This window comes from Mirounga angustirostris, unplaced genomic scaffold (assembly GCF_029215605.1).
Source record: "Mirounga angustirostris isolate CCGP_5_RB_7025 unplaced genomic scaffold, mMirAng1.0.hap1 SCAF_8, whole genome shotgun sequence".
In the NCBI taxonomy this organism is placed as follows: Eukaryota; Metazoa; Chordata; class Mammalia; order Carnivora; family Phocidae; genus Mirounga; species Mirounga angustirostris.
Genome location: NW_026991716.1, coordinates 24412816 through 24431902, shown reverse-complemented (window position 1 = coordinate 24431902; position 19087 = coordinate 24412816). Strand labels below are relative to the sequence as shown.

At 40.1% G+C, this 19087-nt stretch overlaps 1 protein-coding gene and 1 long non-coding RNA gene across 8 annotated transcripts in view; one reads left to right on the top strand and one right to left on the bottom strand.

Annotated features, from left to right (window-relative positions):
• Window positions 1-17742, bottom strand: part of LOC123837512 (uncharacterized) — a 50076-nt gene extending 32334 nt beyond the window's left edge. For all 5 annotated transcript variants that reach the window (XR_010413538.1, XR_010413535.1, XR_010413537.1 and 2 more), the window contains exon 1: window positions 17512-17742. This is a non-coding gene — a long non-coding RNA (uncharacterized LOC123837512). The remainder of the gene's footprint in view (window positions 1-17511) is intronic.
• A 37-nt stretch (window positions 17743-17779) lies between these two features.
• The window catches only part of RIPK1 (receptor interacting serine/threonine kinase 1), a 41558-nt gene continuing 40250 nt past the window's right edge, over window positions 17780-19087 (top strand). Inside the window, exon 1 of one of the 3 annotated variants that reach the window (XM_045866453.3) lies at window positions 17780-18179. The gene's annotated coding sequence lies outside the window, so the exon portion shown is untranslated. Of the gene's footprint in view, window positions 18209-18343; window positions 18510-19087 lie in introns of those variants that run through there. The other 2 variants (XM_045866454.3, XM_064597265.1) reach the window with 2 other exon arrangements.

Genomic DNA, 19087 nt, shown 5'->3' with positions numbered 1-19087 from the left:
AATATGCAGGGAATAATCTCAATCTTTTGGTATCGGTTGAGACCTGATTTGTGACCCAGTATGTGGTCTATTCTGGAGAAAGTTCCATGTGTGCTCGAGAAGAATGAGTATTCTGTTGTTTTAGGGTGGAATGTTCTGTATATATCTATGAGGTCCATCTGGTCCAGTGTGTCATTCAAAGCTCTTGTTTCTTTGTTGATTTTCTGCTTAGACGATCTGTCCATTGCTGAGAGTGGATTATTGAGGTCTCCTACAATTAACGTACTGTTATCAATATGACTCTTTATTTTGATTAACAGTTGGCTTATGTAGATGGCTGCTCCCATGTTGGGGGTGTAGATATTTACAATTGTTAGATCTTCTTGTTGGATAGACCCTTTAAGAATGATATAGTGTCCTTCTGTGTCTCTAATTACAGACTTTAGTTTAAAATCTAATTTGTCTGATATAAGAATTGCTACCCCAGCTTTCTTTTGAGGTCCGCTGGCATGGAAGATGGCTCTCCATCCCTTCACTTTCAGTCTGGATGTATCCTTAGGTTCAAAATGAGTCTCTTGTAGACAGCATATGGATGAGTCCAGTCTTTTTATCCAATCTGCAACCCTGTGCCATTTTATGGGAGCATTTAGGCCATTCATGTTGAGAGTGATTATTGAAAGATATGAATTTATTGTCATCATGTTGCCTGTGAAGACATTGTTTTTATAGATTGTCCCTGTAAATTTCTTTTTTTTAAAGATTTTATTTATTTATTTGACAGGGAGAGACTCAGAGAGAGAGGGAACACAAGCAGGGGGAGTAGGAGAGGGAGAAGCAGGCTTCCCGCCAAGCAGGGAGCCCAATGTGGGGCTCGATCCCAGGACCCTGGGACCATGCCCTGAGCCAAAGGCAGACGCTTAACAACTGAGCCACCCAGGTGCCCCTGTCCCTGTAAATTTCTGTTGTATATCATTCTTGGGATCTTTCTTTTATAGAACCCCTCTTCATATTTCTTGCAGGTCCGGCTTAATGGCCACATACTCTCAGTTTCTGCCGGTCTTGGAAGCTCTGCATCTCTCCATCCATTCTAAATGACAGCCTTGCCAGATAAAGTATTCTTGGCTGCATGTTCTTCTTGTTTAGTACCTATTCTCCTAAAGCTGTGTAAAAAAGTAGAAACAGAAGGAAAACTTCCAGACTCATTCTATGAGGCCAGCATTACCTTAATCCCCAAACCAGGCAAAGACCCCATCAAAAAGGAGAATTTCAGACCCATATCCCTGATGAATATGGATTCCAAAATCCTCAACAAAATCCTAACTAATAGGATCCAACAATACATTAAAAGGATCATCCACCACAACCAAGGGGGATTTATCCCCAGATGCAAGGGTGGTTCAACATTCGCAAATCAATCAATGTGATAGAACACATTAATAAGAGGAGGGAGAAGAACCATATGGTCCTCTCAATTGATGCAAAAAAAGCATTTGACAAAATACAGCATCCTTTCCTGATTAAAACTCTTCAGAGTATAGGGGGAGAAGGAAAGATGGCAGAGGAATAGGGGACCCTATTTCAACTGGTTCCCGGAATTGAGCTGGATATCTACCAGACCACTCTGAGCACCCACGAAACCAGCCTGAGATGTAAGAAGATCTGGATCTCTACAAACATAATATTGCAGGCGGTTGGTTTTGAGGTACGAAGCAGGGAGCCATGATTCCATGGGCAGATATCGGAGGATAAACGGCAGCGAGAGGGAGCCTGGACATGGGGATCCTACACTGCCGGTGAGCGACAGCCTCATGCACTGGGGACGGGGCACAGACTTGCAGACCGGTAGCAGCGGGGAAAGGACTGTAGGGCAGCCCCCAGGGCAGAAACCCGGATCGGCGGGGTCGCGCGTGCAAACTGGGAGGGCTGGTGGTTTTAGAAGCACAAAGGGCAGAGACGCGCCCTGACCTGGAGACAGGACTGGGAGTGAAGCAGAGGGGTGCACAACCCAGGACGGTGCAGTTTATAGCAGCACGGACAGAAACGGAGATGGTGTGGCCTGGAGAGCTCACTGAAGAACAAACTGTGGTCTCTCTGCTCTGAGGCAGAGGGTTGGAAACGGTCTCTTCTGCTCTGATTCATGGAAGAGACGCGGAAAGCCCTCAGGGAAAGCTGCCAGAGAACAAAAGCCCCCAAAGCTGATTCCTGCTGAGCCCATCCCCCGCCACAGGGGGGTAGGGCAACTCCGCCCAAACAGGGTTGCCTGAGTAACAGCGCAGCAGGCCCCTCCCCCAGAAGACAGGCTGGGAAAACAAGAGGCCAGCAACCCTAAGGTCCCAAGAAAACAGGTGCATCTTGCTTGGGTTCTGGTCAATAATTTGGACTCTATATATTCCCTCAAACACCCATCAACAGAATGACTAGGAGGAGGAACCCCCCAAATAGGAAAGACTCAGAGATTATGACTTATGCTGCAGATTTACAAATGGATGCAGATATAACCAAGATGTCGGAGATGGAATTCAGGCTAGCAATTGTGAAGACAATAGCAAGAATGGTGAAATCAATTAATGGCAACGTAGAGTCTCTAAGGGCAGAAATGAAAGCTGAATTGGCAGAACTTAAAAATGCTATCAATGAGATCCAATCCAATCTAGATAATCTAACACCTAGGGTAACTGAGGCAGAAGAACGAATAAGCGACCTGGAAGGCAATATAATAGATAAAAAGGGAAAAGAGGAGGTCAGGGAAAAACAACTCAGAATCCATGAAAATAGAATCAGAGAAATAAGTGACACCATGAAGTGTTCCAATGTCAGAATATTTGGAATCCCAGAGGGAGTGGAGAGAGAGAGAGGACTAGAAGATGTATTTGAGCAAATCATAGCTGAGAACTTCCCTAATCTGGGGAATGAAACAAACATTCGCGTCCTAGAGGCAGAAAGGACCCCTCCCAAGATCAAGGAAAACAGGCCAACACACCGGCATGTAATAGTAAAACTTGCAAATCTTAGAATCAAGGAAACCATCTTAAGGGCAGTTAGGGGGAAGAGATTCCTTACGTACAGAGGGAGGAACAGCAGAATAATGTCAGACCTATCCACAGAGACCTGGCAAGCCAGAAAGGCTTGGCAAGACATATTCAGGGTACTAAATGAGAAGAACATGCAGCCAAGAATACTTTATCTGGCAAGGCTATCATTTAGAATGGATGGAGAGATGCAGAGCTTCCACGACCAGCAGAAACTGAAAGAATATGTGACCACTAAGCCGGCCCTGCAAGAAATATTAAGCGGGGTTCTATAAAAGGAGAAAGACCCCAAGAGTGATATACAACAGCAATTTACAGGGACAATCTATAAAAACAACATCTTCACAGGCAACATGATGGCAATTAATTCATATCTTCCAATAATCACTCTCAACATGAATGGCCTAAATGCTCCCATAAAATGGCACAGGGTTGCAGATTGGATAAAAAGACTGGACCCATCCACATGCTGCCTATAAGAGACTCATTTTGAACCTAAAGATACATCCAGACTGAAAGTGAAGGGATGGAGAGCCATCTTCCATGCCAGCGGACCTCAAAAGAAAGCTGGGGTAGCAATTCTTATATCAGACAAATTAGATTTTAAACTAAAGTCTGTAATTAGAGACACAGAAGGACACTATATCATTCTTAAAGGGTCTATCCAACAAGAAGATCTAACAATTGTAAATATCTACACCCCCAACATGGGAGCAGCCATCTACATAAGCCAACTGTTAATCAAAATAAAGAGTCATATTGATAACAGTACGTTAATTGTAGGAGACCTCAATAATCCACTCTCAGCAATGGACAGATCGTCTAAGCAGAAAATCAACAAAGAAACAAGAGCTTTGAATGACACACTGGACCAGATGGACCTCATAGATATATACAGAACATTCCACCCTAAAACAACAGAATACTCATTCTTCTCGAGCACACATGGAACTTTCTCCAGAATAGACCACATACTGGGTCACAAATCAGGTCTCAACCGATACCAAAAGATTGAGATTATTCCCTGCATATTCTCAGACCACAATGCTCTAAAACTGGAACTCAATCACAAGAAAAAATTTGGCAGAAATTCAAACACTTGGAAGCTAAAGACCACTCTGTTCAAGAATGTTTGGGTCAACCAAGATATCAAAGAAGAACTTAAACAATTCATGGAAATCAATGAGAACGAAAACATATTGGTCCAAAACCTATGGGATACTGCAAAGGCAGTCCTAAGGGGGAAATACATAGCCATCCAAGCCTCACTCAAAAAAATAGAAAAATCCCGAATTCACCAACTAACTATACCTTAAAGAACTAGAGAAAAAGCAACAAACGATGCCTAAGCCACGCATTAGAAGAGAAATAATTAAGATTAGAGCAGAAATCAATGAATTAGAAACCAGAAACACAGTAGATCAGATCAACAAAACTGGAAGTTGGTTCTTTGAAAGAATTAATAAGATTGATAAACTGGCAAGACTTATCCAAAAGAAAAGAGAAAGGGCCCAAATTAATAAAATTATGAATGAAAGGGGAGAGATCACGACTAACAGCAAGGAAATAGAAACAATTATTAGAAATTATTATCAACAACTATATGCCAATAAACTGAGCAATCTGGATGAAATGGAGGCCTTCCTGGAAACCCATAAATTGCCAAGACTGAAACAGGAAGAAATTGACAACCTGAATAGGCCAATAACCAGTAACGAGATTGAAGCAGTGATCAAAAACTTCCCAAAAAACAAGAGTCCAGGGCCTGATGGATTCCCTGGAGAATTCTACCAAACATTCAAAGAAGAAATAATACCTATTCTACTGAAGCTGTTTCAAAAAATAGAAACAGAGGGAAAACTTCCAAACTCATTCTATGAGGCCAGCATTACCTTAATCCCCAAACCAGGCAAAGACCCCATCAAAAAGGAGAATTTCAGACCCATATCCCTGATGAATATGGATTCCAAAATCCTCAACAAAATCCTAACTAATAGGATCCAACAATACATTAAAAGGATCATCCACCACGACCAAGTGGGATTTATCCCCGGGATGCAAGGGTGGTTCAACATTCGCAAATCAATCAATGTGATAGAACACATTAATAAGAGGAGAGAGAAGAACCATATGGTCCTCTCAATTGATGCAGAAAAAGCATTTGACAAAATACAACATCCCTTCCTGATTAAAACTCTTCAGAGTATAGGGATAGAGGGAACATTGCTCAAGTTCGTAAAATCCATGTATGAAAAACCCACAGCGAATATCATCCTCAATGGGGAAAAGCTGAGAGCCTTTCCCTTAAGATCAAGGGATGCCCACTCTTGCCACTACTGTTCAACATAGTACTAGAAGTCCTAGCAACAGCAATCAGACAACAAAAAGAAATAAAATGTATTCAAATTGGCAAAGAAGAAGTCAAACTCTCTCTTTTTGCAGAAGACATGATACGTTATTTGGAAAACCCAAAAGACTCCACCCCCAAATTACTAGAACTCATACAGCAATTCAGTAATGTGGTAGGATACAAAATCAATAGAAATCAGTTGCTTTCTTATACACCAGCAATGCAACTGTAGAAAGAGAAATTAGAGAAACGATTCCATTTACAATAGCACCAAAAACCATAAGATACCTTGGCATAAACCTAACCAAAGAGGTTAAGGATCTATACTCTAGGAACTACAGAACACTCATGAAAGAAATTGAAGAAGACACAAAAAGATGGAAAATTTTCCATGTTCATGGATCGGAAGAATAAACATTGTTAAAATGTCTATGCTACCCAGAGCAATCTATACCTTCAGTGCCATCCCGATCAAAATTCCAAAGACATTTTTCAAAGTGCTGGAACAAACAATCCTAAAATTTGTATGGAATCAGAAAAGACCCCGAATTGCTCAGGAAATGTTGAAAAAGAAAAACAAAGCTGGGGGCATCACATTGCCCGATTTCAAGCTAAATTACAAAGCTGTGATTACCAAGACAGCATGGTACTGGCACAAAAACAGCCATATAGACCTATGGAACAGAATAGAGAACCCAGATATGGACCCTCAACTCTATGGTCAAATAATCTTTGACAAAGCAGGAAAAAACTTGCAATGGAAAAAAGACCGTCTCTTCAACAAATGGTGCTGGGAAAATTGGACAGCCGCATGCAGAAGAATGAAACTCGACCATTCTCTAACACCATTCACAAAGATAAACTCAAAGTGGATGAAAGACCTCAATGTGAGACAGGAATCCATCAAAATCCTAGAGGAGAACATAGGCAGTAACCTCTTTGACATCACCCACAGGAAATTCTTTCAAGATACATCTCCAAAAGCTAGTGAAACAAAAGCAAAAATGAACTTTTGGGACTTCATCAAGATAAAAAGCTTCTGCACAGCAAAGGAAACAGTCAACAAAACAAACAGGCAACCCACAGAATGGGAGAAGATATTTGCAAATGACACTACAGATAAAGGGCTGGTATCTAAGATCTATAAAGAACTTCTAAAAACTCAACACCCAAAAAACAAATAATCAAGTCAAAAAGTGGGCAGAATATATGAAAAGACACTTCTCCAAAGAAGATCTACAAATGTCTAACAGACACAGGAAAAAATGTTCGTCATCATTAGCCATCAGGGAAATTCAAATCAAAACCACATTGAGATACCACCTTACACCAGTTAGAATGGCAAAAATGGACAGGGAAAGAAACAACAAATATTGGAGAGGTTGTGGAGAAAGGGGAACCCTCTCACACTGTTGGTGAGAATGCAAATTTGTAGAGCCACTTTGGAAAACAGTGTGGAGGTGCCTCAAAAAATTAAAAATAGAGCTACCCTATAACCCAGCAATTGCACTCCTGGGTATTTACCCCAAAGACACAGATGTAGTGAAAAGAAGGGCCATATGCACCCCAATGTTCATAGCAGCAATGTCCGCAATAGCCAAACTGTGGAAAGAGCCGAGATGCCCTTCAACAGATGAATGGATAAAGATGTGGTCCATATATACAATGGAATATTACTCAGCCATCAGAAAGGATGAATACCCAACTTTTACATCAACATGGATTGGACTGGGCGCCTGGGTGGCTCAGTTGTTAAGCAACTGCCTTCGGCTCGGGTCCTGGTGGTCCTGGGATCGAGTCCCATATCGGGCTCTCTGCTCCGCGAGAAGCCTGCTTCTCCCTCTCCCACTCCCCCTGCTTGTGTTCCCTCTCTCGCTGTGTCTCTGTCAAATAAATAAATAAAATCTTAAAAAAAAAAAAAAAAAACATGGATTGGACTGGAGGAGATCATGCTAAGTGAAATAAGTCAAGCAGAGAAAGTCAATTATCATAAGGTTTCACTTATTTGTGGAACATAAGGAATAGCATAGAGGGCATTATGAGAAGGAAGGGAAAAATGAAGGGGAGGAGATCGGAGGGAGAGATGAACCATGAGAGACTATGGACTCTTTGAAACAAAGTGAGGGTTTTGGGGGGGGGGGTTAGCCCGGTGATGGGTATTAAGGAGGGCACATACTGCATGGAGCACTGGGTGTTACATGAAAACAATGAATCATGGATCACCACATCAAAAACTAATGATGTATTGTATGGTGACTAATGTAACATAATAAAATAAAATTAAAAGAAAAAGAATTTTTGTATCCATGTTCATCAGGGATATTAGCTTGTTTACATGTGGAACTGACACTGGACAACGCAAGTGAATTTTGATTAATGTGCCAAAGCAATTCAGAGGGTAGTCTTTACAACAAATTGTGCCGAACAATTAGACATCCATATTCAGAGAGAGAGAGAGACAAAGAGATTTGATCTAAATTAAACATCATGCCCTGTATAAATATTAACTCAAATAAATCATACCTCTAAATGGAAAACATAAAGCTATAAAACTTCTAAATAGAAAATACAGGAAAATATTTTCATGACCTGGGCTGAGATAAAGAGTTCTTAGACTTGATATCAAAAGCACAATTCATAAAATTAAAAAAAAATGATTTAGGGGGAATTAGCATCTTAACAACATCAATTCTATGAGTTGAGAAACAGGAAACATCCGTTTCTTTATTTGGGTATTTTTTCATGTCTCTTGGCAATGTTTTGTATTTCTTTTTGTAGAGTCCTACATATTTTTCACTGTATTAATTCCTGCTTTTAATGCTATTATAATTCAATGCTGTTGCTTTTCTAACTTCATCTTCTAAAACTTCTTGCTAGATACAGAAATACAGATTATTTTTAATATTTATTTTTAATCCACTGACCTTACTAAATTCACTTAATTTTAATAGTTTGTTTTTGATCCTTTAGAATACTCTACCCACATAATCATTTCATCTGAAAATAATGGCAGTTTTATTCCTTCCATTCCAATATTTATATGTCTTAATTCTCAGTTGTTTCTGTAGTGCACTGGCCAGAACTTCCAGTACAATTTTGAAAAGATGTGATAGTGGACCTCCTTGCTTTGTTCCTGATCTCAAGGGAAAGTGTTTAATTTGTTGCTATTAAGTATGATGTTATTTATAGTTTTTTGTAAATATTCTTTATCCGACTAAGGAAGTTATCTTCTATTTCTAGTGTTAAAGGTTTTTATATGAACAAATCTTGAATTTTTATCAATCCTTCCTCTGTATCTTTTGAGATCATATGATTTTTTTCTTCTGTAATGTGGTAAATTACTCTGATTTTTGAATGTTAAAATAACATTGCATTTATGAAATAAAACCTACTTGGTCATAATGTATTATTCTATTAATGTCTATAAATTCAATTTGATAATATCCAATTTAGGATTGTCTGCACCCATGGTAATGAGATATATTGGATTGTAATTTTCTTTTCTAGCACTGTCCTTGTCAGGTTTGGCTACCACGAGTAAGCTGGACTTATTAAAAACTTTTGAAAAGTTTCCTTTCCTATTCTCCAGAAAAGCTTGTGTAGAATTTGCACTATTTCATCTTCAATGGTTAGAAAAACTTACCAGTGAAGTTTGGGTGTGGTGTTTGGGTTTGGTGTTTTCTTCTATTTTTAAAGATGCATTCAATTTATTCAAGAGATATAGGACTATTCTAATGTTCTATTTCTTCTTAGATCAGGTTTGACAAGTCATATTTTTCAAGAAATGTATTTCATTTACACTGTCAAATTAATGGCTTAAGGTGGGTAATAGTAATCCTTCATTTTCTTTTTAATGCTTTAAAATTCCGTATTGATGTCATCTTTTTCATTTTTAATATCAGTGGGTGCTCTTGCTCTCTCCCTCAACTGGGTCAATCTTGCTCAGGGGTTAATTTTAATCTTTACAAAGGATCAACTTTTTCTTGATTTCTTCTTTTGTATGTTTGTTTTTATTACAATGATTTATTCTCTTATATGTATTAGAACCTTACTATATTTTCTTTAAGTCTAATTTGCTTTTCTATTCTTCAGATTTTTGAGATGAAAACTCAAATAATTGATTTTCAACCTTTCTTATAATGCATGCATTTGGAGGCCAAAATACCCTTCTAAGCACTGATTTGGCTTCATCTCTCTCTCTCTCTCTCTCTCTCTCTCTCTCTCACACACACACACACACACACACACACACACACATGTTGTACATATTATTATTATTTAGTTCAAAACATTCTCTAATTTGTTTAACGATTTTATTTATTTATTTGTTAGAGAGAGCACAAGCAGGGGGAGTGGCAGGCAGAGGGAGAAGCAGGCTTCCTGCTGAGCAAGGAGCCCAATGCAGGACTTAATCTCAGGACCCTGGGACCATGAATTGAGCCAAAGGCAGACATTTAACTGACTGAGCCACACAGGCATCCCTGTAATAGCTATTTTAATATTTTCTTGGTCCATTGGCTATTTAGAATTGTGATACTTAATTTCTGAGTATTTGGGGACTTTCTAGTTGTCTTTCTGTTATTGATATCTACTTTAATTTTACTGTAGCCAGAGAATATATTCCATATGACTTCAATCCTTAGAAACTTGTTGAAACTTGATTTATTGTGCAGGATATTGTCTGTTTTGGCAAATGTTTCATGTGTACTTAAAAGAATGGATATTCTGCAGTTGTTGAATTTAGTTTTCTGAATTTTCTACATCGACACCCAAGATGTCAATTGGGTCAGTTTGTTTGGGTTATTCAAATATTTCTATATCTTTACTGATTTTTTTGGTCTGCTTTTTCTATCCATTACTGACAGAAGTTTGTTAAAATATTCAACTATTATTGTAGGTCTTTTTCTTATTTTTGTTCTGTTAACATCTTTTTGTTATTAGGCACATGCAAATTTAGAATTGTGATATATTCTCATCCAATTGACTATTTTATTGTTATGCAACATCTCTTCCTTTAAATTCTATTCTGCCTGGTATCAGAATAGTTATGACAACTTTTTTCTAGTTATTCTACTTTCTGTTTATCTTTTCTATTATTCTACTTTTAGACTTTAGGTCCATATATTTAAAATGTGGCTCCTTTAAAAATGTATAGTTGGGTTTTGTACTTTTCTTCACATGACACTGTCTTTTAATTGAAGTGTTTAAACTGTTTACACAAAATACTGTCATTGACATAATTGAATTTAAGTCTACCACATTGTTATTTGCCATCTATTTGTCCCATCTGTCTTTATTCCTTTATTTCTCCTTCCTTATCTCATTTTGGATTACTCAAAAGTTTTATATTATTGTATTTCCACCATATTAGTTTTTTACCTATGCATTCTTATATTAATCTTATAGGAATTAAACTATTTATTTTGGGGTATGTCTTCCAGAAATTAGAATTTTACCACTTCACAAACAATGCTAGAAACTAAAAAGTTTAATTCTATTCTCTCAACTCTAACCCTTTTGTACTAGTTATCACATATTTCATTTCTACATAGGTTTTACAGCCCACAAGTCATCATCATCATAATTGTTTTATTAAACATTCAATATTTATTTATATTTATCCACATATATTTACCCTTTCCAGTGTGCTTTTTTATTTCTTGTCATTCTGTGCTCTCTTTGAGATCATTTTCCTTCAGCCTATAGAAATTCCTTTAGTATTTCTTGTAATGCAGCTCTCTGACAATAAATCCCCTAAGCTCTAGTTGTCTGAAATGTGTATTTTCTTTCATTTTTGAATGACATTTTAGCTAGCTACAGAATTTTAGACTGGAATATAAATATTTTTTTTTCCTATCAGCACATTAAAGAGGACAAGTCATTGACTTCAATTTCTGCTGAAAAATCAGCCATCTGTGTTGCTGTTACTGTCTTAAATGTAATAGGTCTTTTCCCTCTGGCTGTTTTTAAGATTTTTTTTTTTTTTTTTTTTTTTGCTTTTATTGTTAGCCGACTTTTCTGTGTCTAGGTGTGGTTTTCTTTGTATTTATCCTGTATGGGTTTACAAAGTTCTTTGAATGTGTTGCTTAATGCTTGACAATTAAATTTGTAATATTTTTGGTCAGTAATTTTTTATATATTTCTCCTATCCCATTCTCTCTCTGTGGTATTTCAATAGCATAAATATTTGACATTTTCATCATGTTCCATATACCTCTTGTGTTTCTTTTTCCCCCTATTTCCATTTATTTTCCTTTCTGTTCTTCACTCTGGATATTTTTTTACTGCCTTATCTTCCACTTCCCTAATCCTTTGCTCTTATCTGATATCAACCCCATCCGTTTGATTTTTTTTTTAGATTTATTTATTTTATTTTTAGAGAGAGACAGTGAGAGAGCATAATCAAGAAGGACAGAGGAAGAGGGAGAGAGAATCCCATGCAGACTCAGCGCTGAGTGCGGAGCCCAATGTGGGGCTCAATCTCATGACCCTGAGATCATGATCTGAGTCGAAACTAAGAGTTGGACACTTAACCGACTGTGCCACCCAGGCACCCCCCCATCCATCCACTTGATTTCTTCAAGTATAATATTTTTCAGGTTCTAGAATCTCCATTTGGCTTTCTTTTAAACAGCTTTCAGATTTGGGGTGAGATTCTTCATCTTTTCATCAAAGTTGTTTAAAATATTATCATAATTATTTTTTAAAGATTTTATTTATTTCAGACAGAGAGCACACAAGCAGGGAGAGCAGCGGGCAGATGGAGTGGGAGAAGCCAGTGCAGGGCTCAACTGCAGGACCCTGGGATCATGACCTGAGCCGAAGGCAGATGCATAACCGACTGAGCCACCAGGTGCCCCTCATTATAATTAAGTCCCTATCTGATTATTTAATATTTGAATCACCAGTGATGCCATTTCTCTTGTGTGTTTTCCTCCTGTTTTTTGAAATTTCTATTATTTTTAAGCATGTTTCATACCTTTTTATTGGATGCCAGATATTACAAAAAAGTGTATAAGTACAGAATAGTGTTGTCTACCTTCAAAAAGTGTTGTTTCCTCTGGCAAGCACATACTTTACCAGCAAATTACCATGGTCCTGTTTAGGTGGGTCAAAGCTGTGCTTTGTTATATCTGGGTTATTTCCATTTTGACCTTATTCTTGGGTCATGTTCTTACTTCAAGGGAATTGCTATAGACTGAATTGTATATTACCTGCCCCAAATCATATATTGAAGGCTTAACTCCCAATCTGATGGTATTTAGAGATGGGGACTTTGGGAGGTAGTTAGGTTTAGATGAGGTCATGAGGATGGAACCTTCATGTTGGGATGTGTGCCTTTGTAAGAAGAGACACCATAGAGCTTGCTTTCTCTCCACAAGTGCACAAAGAAGAGGTCATGTAAAAACACAGCAAGATGGTGGTTACTAACAAGGCAGGAAGAGAGATTTTTACCAGAAACTGACCATGATGGCATCCTGATCTCAGACTTCCAGCCACCAGAACAGTGAGAAAATAAATGTATATTGTTTTAGCTACCCAGCCTATAGTATTTTGTTTTAGCATTCTGAACAGGCTAAGGCAAGCATGGTCCTGACTCCTAGGGTCTGTCCCTTCTATGAGATATTAATGGAAAGCCTAGGGTGTTTTCTGAGACCCATTCAGCTTGGGAGGACTTGAATTCTAACCTCTATCTCCCTAGCACTATGAAGCTGCTGAAAATCCTGCTCAGCTTTTAGCCTCTGGTCTGCTCTTGCCTGCTGGGTTTCTTGGAGTCTGTCCCTTCACATGCATGGTTTAGTCATCAGCCAATCACTGGAGTGTAATAAAAATGATAATTTGGGGGTCACTTCTTTATAGTTCTCTTCTTTCTGGGATTTTGCTCTTCAAGTTCCAAACTCTGATGTCCCCAGTGAGACTGCTACTTTCTGCTTAGGTTCTATTACCCTTTGCACAGAATTAGATATACCCCCAGAAAAAAAAGCAAGGAAATTAGCTCTCCAATGCCTTATGTCATTTTATGTATTTTGTCCATTTTCCATTATTGTTTTCAATGAAAGGATTCATTCTGAATGTTCTCTGAAGACCAGAATAGGAAGTTCTCTGGAGACCAGAATATTCATATTTTAAGATTCAACCTAAATGTGACTTCGTGAACTTTTTCCTGATTCTTTTGCTCTAGAATAGAATTATCATTTCAAGAGGAACTTTTTCTGGTTTCCACAGAACCTGGCACATACCTCTATCATTACCCTTACTAGATAACATTTCCATTTTTATGGAACAATTGCCTCTCTAAGGGACTCCCCTATCAATTTCATTGTTTTCTGAAAAATTCCTTTTTGGGGGGAAAATTCCTTTAAAGACCTAATTATATTCACAGTGTCTCGTTTTTCTCCCCATCTCCTCCAACTTTTCCTTGAATATACTCCAAATTTGCTTTTGCTCCCACCGTACCACTAAAACTTACATTACTGTGGTCACTGATAATTTCCATGTTATCAAATCCAATGGTGAATTCTCAGGCCACATCTTACTTGACTTATTCGCAGCAACTGGCACAACTGATCACTCTCTTAAGGATGCCTCTCTGACCTGGTTTTCCCCTACTTTCCTAGTGGCTCCTCTTCATCTCAACCTCTAAACACTGGAGAACCTCAGGGCTCATTCCTCAGACCTCTCCTCTTTTCTATCAACATTCCCTACCTTGAAGATCTTGCCTCTTAGTTTTAGATACCATCCATGTGTTGTTGATAACATTCTAATCTCTATTTCCTACCTGGACTTCTTCCCTGAACTCCATACTCACATATCCATCTGCCTACTTGACATCTCCACCTGGGCATTTAATAGCCATCTCAAATTTTAACATGCTCAAACAGAGCTCCTGGTATTTCCACCAACCTGCTGTTGTAACTACTTTGTCTTCTCCATCAGCAACTCTGTCCTTCCCATTACACTCAGGACAGAAAACTTCTGGTTTTCTCATTTCTCACACCATTTCTGATCTCCAAGCTAATCATCACTTCCACTTTCATATTTTAGCTAGAATATGAAAATTCCTCACTATCTCCATTGCTATCACTCTCATTCAAGCCATCCTTATCCTGTCAACATTACTGTAATAACCTGCAAACTTGTCTTTCTGCTTTGTTCTTGTTCCTTTTATTTTTTAAAAGATTTTATTTATTTATTTGAGAGAGAGAGCGAGTAAGCACGCGGGGGGAAGGGCAGATGGAGGAGAGAATCTCAAGTAAACTCCACACTGAGTAAGAAGCCTGATGCAGGGCTTGATCTCACAACCCTGAGATCATGACCTGAGCCCAAATCAAGAGTCAGACTTTGAGTGGCTTAGTTCGTTAAACTTCTGACTCTTGATTTGGGCTCAGGTGATCTCAGGGTTATGAGAGCAAGCCCTGCCCTGCCTTGGGTGCCACACTCAACGGAAAGTATGCTTGAGATTCTCTCTCTTCCTCTCCCTCTGCCCCTCCCCACCCCACATGCTCTTGCTCTAAAATCAATCAATCAATCTTAAAAAAAAACCTCAGATGCTTAACTAACTGAGCCATCCAGGCACCCCTGCTCTTGTTGCTTTTAGTGTATTTTCTTTTTTTTTAAGTAAGATTTTTTATTTTATTTATTTGAGAGAGAGAGAGCACAAGAGGGGGTAGGGTGAGAGGGAGAAGCAGACTCCCTTCCGAGCAGGGAGCCCGATGCGGGACTCGATCCCAGGACTCCGGGATCATGACCTGAGCTGAAGGCAGTCGCTTAACCAATTGAGCCACCCAGGCACCTGCTTTTAGTGTATTTTCAATTCAGCATCCAAAATGATCCCATTATAATTTAGAGCATGTTCTCTTCTGCACAAAACCCTTCAATGACTCCATAATTCAGAGTAAAAGACAAACTTCTTTAAATCACCTACAGAGTCTCACATAGTCTCCCCTGCTCCTTACCTAACTTTTCTGACCTCATCCTCTATTTTTTATCTCGTTCCTTCTCAGGCACCTCCTTGCCATGCTCCCATCTCTGAGCCTTTGTCCTTGCTTTTCCACAAAATATCCTCATGGTTTCCTTCCTCACTTCCTTTATTTACTCAAATATCACCTGTGCACCTGGACATCCATCTAATACCGTGATCCACTCTCCATATATACATGCACATCTCCAATCCAACTCTGGTGCTCTTTTTTCTCTCTTAGCACTTACCACTAACATACTACATAGTTTCCTCATTCATCTCCCCCACTAGCATGTAAGCTCGGTAAGGGTATTTTTTATTTATTCAAAATTCAGTCTTTAGTGTTTGGAAAAGGTGCTCTGCAAATATTTATTGAATGAATGAATGCCTTTCTGTATTACTTGTATCTACCATCAGATATTCTTATTATCTAGTACCTGCTTAGCATACATTAGTCAGAAATGTTTGTTGAATGAATAGGTACCCGTCATCTTTTTTTATAGGTATTTTTAAAATAAACAATTTTTTTTTTTAACAGATTTAGTTTCAAAGCAAAATTGAGTGGAAGGAACTCTACCTCCCTCCCCTACCCGCAAACACACAGACTATCCAGCCATCAACATCCTGCACCAGTGTGGCATATTTGTTAATAATCAATTAATGAACACTGACACATTATCATGTGAAGTCCATAGTTCACATCTGATTTCACTCTTTTTGTTGTACATTTGTGGGTTTTGACAATGTATAATGTATTCACCACTGTAGCATTATACAGAATAGTTTTGCTTCCCTAAAAATCCTGTGCTCCATCTCCCTGCAAACCTGACAACCCCTGATCTTTTTTTTTTTTTTACTGCCTTCATATTTTTGCCTTCTCCAGAATGTCATATAGTTGGAATCATATATTACATAGCTTTTTCTGATTAGCTTTCACTTAGAAATAATCATTTAGGCTTCCTCCATGCCTTTTCATGGCCTGATGGCTCATTTTTTTTTTTTTTTTAGTGAATAATATTCCACTGTATGGATAGACAAGTTTTTTTGCATATTCACCTACTGAAGAACACCTTGGTTGCCTGCAAGTTTTGGCAATTAGGAATAAATGTGCTATAAACATTCATGTCAGATTTTCGTGTAGATATAAGCTTTCAACTTACTTGGGTAAATACCAAGGCATGTGGTTTCTGGATCATATGATATGATATGATATCATATGATATGGTAAGATTATTTTCAGCTTTTAATGCCCAACTCTCTCCAAAGTGGATGTACCAATCTGCACTCACACCAACAATAATGAGAATTCCTGTTGCACCACATCCTCACCAACATGTATCATCAGAGTTTTAGATTTTAGCCATTCTAATAGGTAGGTAGTGGTATCTCATTGTTGTTTCAAATTTGCAATTCCCTAATGACCTATAATACTGAGCACCTTTTCATGTGTTTATTTGTCATCTACATGGTGAGGTGTCTGTTCAGATCTTTTGCCCATTTTCTAATTGGGTTGCTCCTTTTTTAATTGTTGAATTTTTAGTGTATTTTGGATAACAGTCCTTTATCAGATGTCTTTTGCAAATATTTTCTTCCAGCTTGTGGCTTCTTATTCTCTTGAAGTATACATTTGACCCTGGACTACAGGGGTTAGAGGTACCCACCCCACACAGTTGAAAATTGACATATAACTTCTGACTCCCCAAAAAACTTCATTAATAGCCTACTGTTGACTGGAAGCCTTACACTAACAGTCAATTTAACACATATTTTATATGTAATATATATTATATACTGTATTCTAACAATAAACTAGTCTCATGTTCAAAATATCATGAGGAAAATACATTTACAGTACTCTACTGTATTTACCGAAAATACCCACCTATAAATGGTCCCCTGCAGTTCAAACCCCTGGTGTTCAGCGGTCAACTGTATATCTTTCTACAATATGTAATCACGCTATGTATAATGTGGCATTTCCCATTTTGCTTGAGACTTCCCAATCACCATTCTAAAGGACTGCAAGATAAATATATTTTTTCTCCACAACTCCACAGAGCGGATTTTATTATGCCCACTTCACAGCTGAAGGGAGAGACGAGAATGGTAATTTGCCTAAAGCTGTAGGGGGGATGACGCGCGGAGCTCAGAGTGGGAGTAGGGGGGAGTGGTGGAATCTACCCAGTGCTTACCCTAGGCTAAGCTGCTTCTCCGCAGCGGCGGCGGTTTCTACGACTAGGTAATATATCTTCTTTTGGCCTCCCAGCTGACTTTAAAACAAAGTAAAGCCATGATCCTCTGGGTGACATCTCCGGAATTTAAAGTCTGGGTGCAAGGCCCGGTTGGCCGCGGGGCAGGCGCTCTCCTCCTTCCCGGTTCCGGAGCCCGCGAAGGCGGAGCGAACAGTCCACGCCCTCTCGCCGGCCCCAGAGCCCTCACTCCACACCCAGAGGGCGCGGACACCGGACTGGGGCTCCCGGAGCGCGGCGGTCGGGCGGGCCCACATCTCGAGGTGCGCCAGCCCGCTGTCCCGCTGCAAGGAGGGAGCCCGGGCCGAGCGGCCGGACGCGCACTGACCAGCGGGGCCCACAGAACGGAGCGCGGTGAGCGCGCAGCGGGGCGGCCACTCTGCGGCTCGGCCTCTCCGAGCCCGAGGAGCTCTGTCCCCGGCGACCCTCGTGTCAGGCCCGGGCGTCCGCCCCCTGCCTGTCCCGGCGAGGCTGCGCGGCGTCGGAGTTATTCCGGACTCTCCCACCGCTGCCTCTTTGCTTCCTTACCCAGGCCTCGGGAAGTTTGCCGCGGAAACGAAAGTAAATAACTCTGCGTGCGTCTGCGCGGAGGCAGCGGCTGCCACATCCAGGTTCGCCAGGGACCGGCTTCCAAACAGGGGTAGGGTTTCCTGATTAGGCGGGCGGGCGGTGGGCGGGGACGGCATCCACCGGAAGTCTAACAGTGACTGGGCCTTTCGGCTGGTGGGCGGGGCTTGCGGCGGTGGGGGAAGTTGAGCTATGGGAAAGCCGTCGGTATTCCCGGAAGTAGGGCGGCCTGCTGGGCCTATGGAATTTCCCTGAGTCGGCTGTAGAACTGTCAAAAGTCCAGCTGCGCTCCTTTCTTCCCAGATGTTGCTCACCAGGTGTTAACTCCGTCCAAGGGCGTAGACCTGCCCTCGGGCCAGGAGGACGGTGTGGCGGTGGGTTGCTGCTATCGTTGTTGTTTCGTAGCGATGATGGGTTTTTATTGCAATCATTAAGATACGGTGGCGCATGCTCTCGTCGTAATAGGATTACGTACTGGTCCTGGGCTAGGAGTGCTTACCAAGCCTTTGAAAGGGCTTTTACTCTTGCCCTTGGGGCCGCGCGCGCGGGTTGCAGAGATCAAGCATTTTGCAAAGCATTTCCGCATAACTTGGCTGTGAGCTGGCAAATGGAAAAGAAGGGTCCACTTGCACAGCGACAGAAGGGATGAATGTCAGAACCCTAGGAGACCTCTTACGTAGTCAGTGGCATTTGTTTTTACGAAGTGCTGCAGAATCTTGTCAGGGTTTGAAGAGGTTAAGCTACATACTCCTTTCCTAAGCATTTGGCAAAACACCACCGATGGAGGGGGGCGGCGGTTATTTCTTTGTCTCTCGCTGATCCTTCGGCTCTTCCTTGCCCTGAGCTCTTGTTTATCTTGGACAAAGCCCGAGGCTGTTATATTCAACCAACTTTTCAGAAGTCCTACGGTCTTTAGACCACTATTAATTCTTCCCTTGATTTACACCCGAGG